This window comes from Urocampus carinirostris, chromosome 1 (assembly GCF_059441175.1).
Source record: "Urocampus carinirostris isolate Australia breed hairy pipefish chromosome 1, RoL_Ucar_1.0, whole genome shotgun sequence".
Lineage (NCBI taxonomy): Eukaryota > Metazoa > Chordata > Actinopteri > Syngnathiformes > Syngnathidae > Urocampus > Urocampus carinirostris.
Window position 1 is genome coordinate 76,123,295 of NC_142349.1, and position 9,500 is coordinate 76,132,794.

At 40.8% G+C, this 9,500-nt stretch overlaps 3 pseudogenes across 3 annotated transcripts in view; all 3 read right to left on the reverse strand.

Moving 5' to 3' along the window:
• Positions 1-9,500, reverse strand: part of LOC148376990 (uncharacterized) — a 205,695-nt pseudogene that overhangs the window by 160,171 nt on the left and 36,024 nt on the right. The gene's annotated exons all lie outside the window — the stretch shown is intronic.
• The window catches only part of LOC148377001 (uncharacterized), an 88,154-nt pseudogene that overhangs the window by 10,653 nt on the left and 68,001 nt on the right, over positions 1-9,500 (reverse strand). The window lies entirely within an intron of this gene.
• Positions 2,431-6,394, reverse strand: LOC148377002 (uncharacterized; annotated as a pseudogene). Its single transcript, XR_015852577.1, has 2 exons — positions 6,164-6,394; positions 2,431-3,696 (listed from the first exon to the last, which is right to left on the reverse strand). The product of XR_015852577.1 is annotated as an uncharacterized LOC148377002 (transcript).

The following is a 9,500-nucleotide window of genomic DNA, read 5'->3' on the forward strand; positions in this document are numbered from 1 at the left end:
GTCCCGGCTGCTTCATGGGTTCAGTCCAGTATATATAGGACGCAATTTCAACTACAGTTTACGGACCCGGTTTTGGCTGTAAATCGCTAATTAAGCCTTTGTACGGAAAGCTCATTAAACAATTTATGATGAAAAGCCACATCACAAACTTTAAACATCCAAAAGTTCTAGCAAAACACCTACAACAATTTGATTGAGTGAGTGGTAGGAATGGGCAGAGCTATACATACGCCCTTTTTCTTCTCCTCGCCCAGCGATGTTTGCACTGAGGGTAAATGAATTGGTTTTCTGCATGCAGTAACTTATGGCATTTGTACAAAATAACTCGTTTTTAAAACTTATTTAGGACAAAAATGAAGGTTCAAATGAGCTTCGTCACGAGATTAGTTTGAAGTGGTATATTTATATCAATATGGGACACAGGCTCCGGGATTACAATTATTTAAGTGAAACACAGTAAAATAAAATGTGCTGCAAAATTAGCTTTTTTTTTGGAGAGCAGGTTTGGCCGTTTTGTTGAATTTTATTTTAAAATATAGTATATGGTGTGGCCCCCCCCCAAAAAAAGAAAATGAAAATATTTTTGCTTCATGACGGTTTGGGTCAAAAAGGTTCCCGACCCCTGATCTAAACCTTCGGCCCAACAAGGAGACAACTACAGTGGGACCTCGCTACTTGGCGCTTCGACGTTCGCGGCTTCAGAGCTTCACGGCCTGTAATAGTAAAAAAAATTTGAAGGGGCGTCGCTACTTCACAATTTTTCACTTTTTGCGGGTGGTTTTGGCCGAGCCCCCTACCTACCCGGCGAGTCCGAACGAGTAGGAGAAGCCTGCCGTCGCCTGACCTACCGGGCAGAGTTGGCCGTCGGGCGCCATCGCGGCCCGAGCGGGAGACGCCGGGCGCCGGTGTTATGCCGAGAAATGCATCCCCTGTCGCGGGAGCGCGCATACGTCACTCCCGCTTCTACCAGCTCAGTAGCCTAGATGGTAAGGCGCCCGCTTTGAGACTGGGAGGTCCGGGTTCGCGCCCGGGCCGAGTCATTCCTAAGACTTAAAAAGTGGTCGGCGGCGCCCTCTGTTGGCTGCGGCTGCATCGGCTCGCTAAAACGGGTCAGGTGCAATCGACATTTCGTTCTGTGTACATTGTTACACAGAATGACAATACAAGGAAATTATTATTATTATTAATACCACTTTTACCTCGTTTTATAAAAGTTCTCTCTGCATCTCCCTCTCCCCTCTCTCCATCTCTTTCTCTCTCAACTCGCTTTCTCTCTCTATCTCGAAGACTCCGGTAAAAGACTATGCGCTACAATAACAGCCGAACCATTGACACACACTGCTCACTCGAAATGGAGTTTCTAGCAGTATCGTGCAGACACTTCTATGCACCGGGAGAGTTAACTGTGGTCTTTGTGTTTGCTGTTTACTTTACACCGCTACCGTTTCACCGGATACTAACGTTAGCATAGCGCTAAATCTCCTGCCCGCTGCTATCAATAAACAGCAGCTTGCACACCCCAACGGAGGTTTATCGTCGACGGCGAATTTAATCGGGCATGTTTATGGACTGTACTCCCAAATCCATTCAATTGTGGACTGAGCAATTCGGAAAAACACTGGACTATGTGTAATGTAAGATCAAATATTCGGTTGTATCCGGCTACTCTGTTTGAGTGGTTTTGGACCTCATTAACCGGGTCTAAAAAAGAACTAAATATATATATATATATATATATATATATATTTTCACTTATCGCGGGTGGTTTTGGTCCCCATTAACCGCGATAACCAAAGTTTCACGCGACGTACGAAGACACAAAAACCTTCAAGCTTTGTTTGAGTTCTCGGTATCTTAAATTCTCCATAATCTCTCAAGTTAAGACCCCTTTCTTCAAATATTTTCTGCAAATTTAGGGGATCGTTTTGTTGAAAAACTTGAAATAAAACTATAGCCGGATGGTGTTTAATGAGACCCTGAAACTTGACCAATTCAGACTTGTTATTAATACGCAGTGCTGGTATTTGTGCTGTAACGGTTGCAATATATTTTCCCCACAATGTCATGTGACTTATCTTGCGTATTTTGTATGTTCAAATGTATTTGAAGTGATGATGAAGATGTGTTTCATGGCTATTTAACTTGGATGCTTTCTGGAGACCAAAACAGATTAATTTGTTTTCAATGTTGTCATATCTTCACAACCAATTTGAGCACCAACCTGGAACAAAGTAAGCTTGTGTATATATATTCTATACAGACATGTACACACACATAAAGTTTTTGTACATTCGTTGGTCGATTCCTTTTATATGTAAATGCAAGAAATGAAACCGTATCAAACAGAGTGACGGATGCTATTTTCCCCGGCACACGTGTGATCCTGAGCTCTGGCTTGACTTGAGAATCTTAAACCGCAAGTTGAGCAGGAAAAGGGTTTCTCATCAATATGGATTTTTGTGTGTCTTTTTAAGTGTGCCTTTCGGCTGAATGATTCGCCGCAAAATGAGCAGGAAAAAGGCTTCTCGCCAGTGTGGATTGTTGAGTGTTTTTTCAAGTTTCCTTTAGTGCTGAAGTTTTGACCGCAAACTGAGCAGGAAAAAGGCTTCTCACCAGTGTGGGTTCTTGTGTGGTTATTGAGGTTTGATTTCTGGCTGAATTTCTGACCACAAATTGAGCAAGAAAAGGGTTTCTCATCAGTATGGATTCTTGTGTGCTTGTGTAGGTTTGATTTCTGGCTGAATTTCTGACCACAAATTGAGCAGGAATAAGGCTTTTCTGCAGTGTGGACTCCGGTGTGGATTTTTAAGGTCCCTCGGTGCCTGAATTTCTGACCACAGATTGAACAGAAAAAGGGCTTCTCATTCGTATGGATTCTTGTGTGTCTTTTTAAGTTTTCTTTATGGCTGAATCTTTGCCCGCAAACTTTGCAGGCAAAAGGCTTCTCACCAGTGTGGGTTCTTGTGTGTGAGTTTAGGTATGCCTTGTGTTTGAAATTTTCACCACAGATTGGGCAGGAAAAAGGCTTCTCACCAGTGTGGACTCCTTTGTGGATTTTTAAGGTCCCTTTGTAACTGAATTTCCGACCACAAATTGAGCAGGAAAAAGGTTTCTCGCCAGTGTGGATTCTGGTGTGGTCTTCTAAGACATGCTTTTGGCTGAATCTTTGCCCGCAAACTTTGCAGGCAAAAGGCTTCTCGCCAGTGTGGGTTCTCGTGTGATTATTTAGGTGCGATTTATCGCTGAATTTTTGACCACAAACTGAGCAGGAAAAAGGCTTCTCACCAGTGTGGGTTCTTGTGTGTCTTTTTAAGTTTTCTTTAAGGCTGAATCTCTGACCGCAGACTGAGCAGGAAAAAGGCTTCTCCCCTGTGTGGGTTCTCATATGCAATTTCAAACGATATTTGAATTGAAATATTTTCCCACACTGAGAACACTTGTTATCACCTTCTGACTGTTCGGCGCCATTAGTGTCGGACGTGTCCTCATCATCAGTTTTTACGTGTTGACGGGAGTTGATGCTTGGAGGCTCCTGGCAGTTTTCTTCATGTTTTACCTGAATCCTAGGAGTTAAAGAGGTCTCAGTCACCAGCAAATCTGTGGAAAGTCCCTCCTCTTTAACACAAACAGGCTTCACATCTTCCTCTTCTTTTTTAATATCAGGAAAGTCTGGAGACAGGAATTCTTCACTGACATCTGTGGGACACAAGACACGCATAGGTTTCGCATCATCCCAAATATACGACATAATACAGAAAAAGATAAATGACAAAATGTATAAATAATATAGACTTCATGTAATAATTCTAACCAATGGAGACAAACGACAGAGAACCTCAATTAAAATGTCTTTAACAAAAACATAAATATCATTGGTCTCAACTGAATATTGACATTTAGGAACACAAAGTGCTCAGCTTTGAAGGACTGATGATGTTGAGATGGTTGTTCGGGCCTCACATTGTTGGTTTGCTCTTATTAGTGTCAATGAATTCGTTCAAACCATAAGAAGAGCATTTGGTTTGGACAAATCTATTGACACTGTTCGGGCATCACGTTGTTTGTTTGCTGTTAAACGTCTTATTGTCAGATATAATGAAATTATGAATGTGCTTGATTGCTGTTGTGATTGTAAAGAGGGGTTGTTTTCTGTTACTAGTGTCAATTAATTTGTTTAAATTAAATCAAATCAAAAAAATTCCAATTCTTCTGCCAGTGAAAGACAATTTACGATGTTACATATCGTAAAATTCGGACTATAAGCCGCTACCATTTTTTCTAGCCACCGCCAGGGGGCGCCTATCCGGTAAAGGGTAAGAGTGAGACACGTCAAATGTATGTGTCAAGGAAGACGCAAGTTTAATGTAACTTGATATTTTTTTGCATGAAAATACTAGCATGAACCGACCTTAATCATGGGAAGGGTGTCAATCGAAGGGGGAATGCTGACGGCCATATTGAGAATCATTTTACGAGTCTGTTGACTTGTAAACGGAAATAATGTGGCGGAACAAACGAATTACAACAAGCATCGAAGCAGAAATGTTTCATGCGGACTATTTTCAATCTGTAAGCATGATCGTGTGGCTTGGATTAAACACACAGTTGGATTCTATGAATTGCCCGAATGTAACGAAGCCATTTTCACAAAATTCAAAGAAGGTGAAGACGGCCAGGGGATGTCATGGTGAGTTACGCAGGGTTTATAGTTTTCGGGTATCTCGTTTCGGACTGATGTTTCTCTGGTAAGAGTATTTAGAAAACGGTCATCATATTTTGACTCTCAAGAGTTTAAGCTTTCCACTAATATGGCGTATTTAAGTGACTGGTGATATCGTACGGACACGCATTTGTTCATTAAAGGTCCTTCCGCCCATTGGCGGAATGTCAAGGGGTTAAGGTACTTTATACTATTAAAATTCCTTTTGTGTGCACTCTGGAAACACAATGCACAAACAGCGCCATCATTTTTTGCACAAAGCCACAGTTATCCGTCCACTCGGGATGAAAAGAATGTTATTTTTTCGCTGCAGGAGGGGTCGTGATTCGTTCATTTATTGCGCGCCGGTGTTTCTGTGGCTGGGTTAAAACACGGATCTCTCCTCTTCTCGGCGCTGTGCACACACACACTCAAACACGGAGCAGAGGCAGAAGGGTGCTACTGTAAAGCCTCTCAATAGCACGGCGTGTGTAACAGAGTTGAAATTTGATTGTTTTGAATGTTTTTTTGAATTCTCACAAAATCTGTGTTTTTGTTGTAGTACTGTCAATATTCCAGTACCTCATTCGATTGTGAAGTCATGCGCGTCTGCGACTGTCCTTTTCGTTTGGCACTTTATGGGCTTCAGCGCTTGACGTAGCTTCAGCTAATTTGCATCGCGCTGAAGGTAAGATGTGCCCAATATCAGTTGGATAAATAATGCATATTTTGCTAGACATATGAGCTATTTTCACAATTTTTTTTTGTATGTACAGATATATAAGTTGTGCTCAATGATGTATATTAAAAAAAACATTAAATAAGAAATAAAGTAATACAGCTTGAAAAGAATGCAACATGTTTTGATGCAAAAACGGCCTGTTGAGTGATGACTCGTTTTTTGTATCTCTAATGTTTTAGATTATTGCAGTCTTAAACAAATGCCCTGACTTTTGTATTGTTTTGTTTTGTTTACGAAATGCAGGCAATAAACTGAGTGACTGTGAAACCTTGTGTCGCACATGATTGAAGGGCCGTTACACGTGCAACTGAAAATGTCTAGATTTCAGGTAATAATGCACATTTGAAATAAAGTATAATTACTTTGCCGTGCACTTACGTGCCACTGCTGGCACGCTTGTCATAGGTTGCCGACCCCTGCTGTATAGTAATAGCAACTACTTCGCCGTCATTATAGGTTTATTCATACGGGAAGAAATAAAACTGAACCAAACTAAAACGACTTCAACGCTAATATTTTAGTGTTAGATTCAATTAATCTGCAAGAAAAAATCCGAATTTGTCAACACGAGCGTCTATTTGGTGTTAACGCCGACCCAATGGATTGATCCCTTGAAGCAGCATCATTATAAATATGGAATATAAATCAAACATATGTCGTGTAATAGACTTGAGCGGTCGAAATAGAAAAATAAAAATGTTATGGAAATAAAAGTGACCAACCTGCTCCGTTTAACACGAATCGTAGCTCCTTGCTAATGCTAACTTGGTTTAGCCGTCCATATTCTCGCTCCTTGTCATCTTGAAGCTCCTCTTTCAAATTTCCTTTCCATCCCTCGCACATTTTAGCCACCTTTAAAACTCTTGACAGAGTTAAAAGCAGTTAGATGAAGTTTAATTGCGCACACTATTGGAGCAAAACACCATGAAGGGGCAGACAATGGCGGCAGTGACGTGTAGTTCTTTTCTTCTTCTTTAGTTGGCATCTATCTCTTTGGTGCTCTATCGCCCCCTAGCATCATACCATCTCACAGTTCCATTTTGCTGAGTTGTTGGAGGACGAAAGGAGTTAATAAGCCGGCTCCCTTCGAAATGCGCTCTCATCTCTCTCTCTGTTCTCCTCTTCTTCTCTCTCTCCCTCTCGGTTGTTTCAATCCACGTATTTAATCCGGAGAGTCCTTTGAGGGCTGTTTTACTGAACCGAGCCTAAAAAAGCCTTTTCTCTAAAAAGAGAAGAAATTCCCACTACTATTCAGGTGGCAAGGCAAAGTGAAAAGGGAAAAGTACCGTATTTTCCGCACTATAAGGGCCTTTATTTTTTCAAAAGCTGACCATGCACCTTATAATACAGTGCACTTTATGTATGGATCAATATTAAATCGCAAAGTCTGCAACTAAAGCAAGCAGCCGCCGACTAGGTGAAAGAGTCCGCGGTGTATGCTGGGATTTATTTACCGGCGTTTCATTTCCTAACCATTATGTCAATCATCATTTGAATCAGTCACTATTGGCTAAAGTTATTCAGAGGTAAAGGGGGCGGATCCTTTTAATCATTTACAGGCTTGCATAGGCTAAAGGGGCGAAACAAAGCCTGCTATTGGCTGAAAAAGATGAATGCGAATCACACGTTGTGTTGCACTACGGCATAGAGAAAACATTTTTTACTATTCTGTATTTGTAAATATTTTACTCTCCTGGATTCACTACACTCAAGAGAATTTGGTCGTTGCACAGCAGCTAGATGACATGTCAGAAAATAACCTCTTTGAAACTGTCCAGTCAGCATTTAGGGCAAATCACTCGACTGAGACAGCCCTGGCTAAAGTAACCAATGATCTCCTCTTAGCAATAGATTCCGGTGCCTCATCAATGTTACTGCTGTTGGATCTCAGCGCTGCTTTTGATACGGTCGACCAAAACATATTATTGGTTCGTCTAGAACGCATTGGTATCTCAGGAACTGTACTCTCGTGGTTTAGGTCCTACCTGTCAGACAGACTTGCTTGAGCTTTTAGGTACTTACTTGTCAGCTGACCTCACATGGACTGTCACAGCTATTGATATACTAAAGTCAGCCAGACAAAGGCTCTACTTCCTTCGTCAACTCAAATAATTCGGAGTCCGTCAATCCATTCCAATCCAGTCCATTTTTATCGTGCTATCATTGAATCCGTTTTAACTAGGTCAATCACAGTTTGGTTCGGTTGCGTCAATCAGAAAGAATTGTCAAAGATGGAATCGGTAGTGAGGACAGCAGAGGAAATATTAGGTACTGGCCGTCCCTGCAAAGTATCTACATCGATCAAACTACAAAACGGACACTAAAAAGTATAGAGGATCACATTCACCCTGCTCGCAGGTACTTTGATGACCTGCCGCCAAGTCGGGGTCTTCGCGCCATTGTGAGCAAGACTACACGTCTTAACTAGAGAGTTTTGGAATAAGGGAGCGTGGGACGACGTCCATGTGACTACGTTTCTTTCCGTTACTTAGGAAGACGACTTTGATGGTTTCAGTTCTAAGTAGGAAGATGAGGATGGATACCGTGACTTTTACAAGTACGGTATGTTTTTTTAACAGACCCGTTTACTGTGCTGCGAGCGTGTTTATAGTAGCGTTTTGCTACCCTTCACAGGCACGGTTTGGGATGAAAGTTATAATATTATAATTAAAGCTTTGAAAACTCTCGGTGTACCGTCTTTCTTTGTAAATATGTGTAACCATGTATAATATGGATTTGCAACTGTATTTTTATCTAATGTATTTATTTGAGACACTTATTCTGATTTGCACAGGCGAATAAGAAAGAAGGGACGGAGCGGGAAGTGGAGTAAAGGTGAGACGTGTTTGTGGACGCAGCGGTCAATAACGGATATATATTTTTCCCATCCTTACCTTTGAAAATATACACTTTTTTCCTTTGATTACTTTCAACGGGTACCCGGACTCTGCAGGTCTGCATTAAACCTTAACAACCGGTATCATTTTCCATTCATGATGCTGACTGATATTTTTAGACCGTGTACTTCAATGAAGGAATTTTTGTTTCAATCAAGGGAATTGAAGTCGGATTTGAATTAAGCTTGTGTTCGTATTACATTTTTTCAATGTGAGTGCATGCGACTTAAATACAGGTGCGGCTTGTGTAAGTTCAAAATGGGTTATCCCCTTGAAATGAGGTGGGTGCGGCTTATAATGAGGTGCGCTTATTTGTCCGGAATTTACGATAGGTATGAATAAAATATTCAGAAAGTACTTCTGAAGAGAAATCAAGAGTTAAAAACAATAAATGGATATTGTAGTAGTTACAGTTACAGAATATTTAAAAGTAGTGTCCAGCGAAGGTTTTGGGACCCATACAACGTTTTGTCGTTTTGCCACATTTCAGGCTTCAAACTTATAGCTAAAAAACAGAAAACCTGTTCTAGGAATCAACAAAACGTGAGACACAATTGTGAAGTAGATTCAAAATAGTCAACATTTTTTAGATTCATCTACGGCGAAAAAGCTGCTACAAAATTATATATATGTATTTACACACACACACACACACACACACACACACACACACACACACACACACAAATTGGGGCTGCATGAATAAATGAAATCTAATCGATATTGTGATGTGACAAAGTGTGATTGTGTAATCACATGACACTGCCAGTTTTTTTTTTGGTGTAGTGTGTTATTTGAGTGATAGTGTGGACAACCAAGATCATCACAGTTTAGGTTTTGAAAGCGCCAGCCAATCAGAAGCAACTTTTAATGATAATAAATCTATTTATTAGCTGGGGTGGGCAGGCACACAACTTCTAGTATCTTTAAGCTCTTAAAATCAAAATTAAAAGGAAATTCATCAATTGAATTGGACTCTAAGGAAAGTCAACAGAGCCCGAAGAAGTGGTGATTAACAGAATTCATTACATGGATTGTTGTCACGTCTTGGATTAGACTGAGAAACGGATGACCAGGAACTACAACTCATAGGAAACATTCGTGACTCTTGTATTTTAATCAAAGGGGAGACCTTGCTGAGCCAGTTGCTCTCTAAATCGCT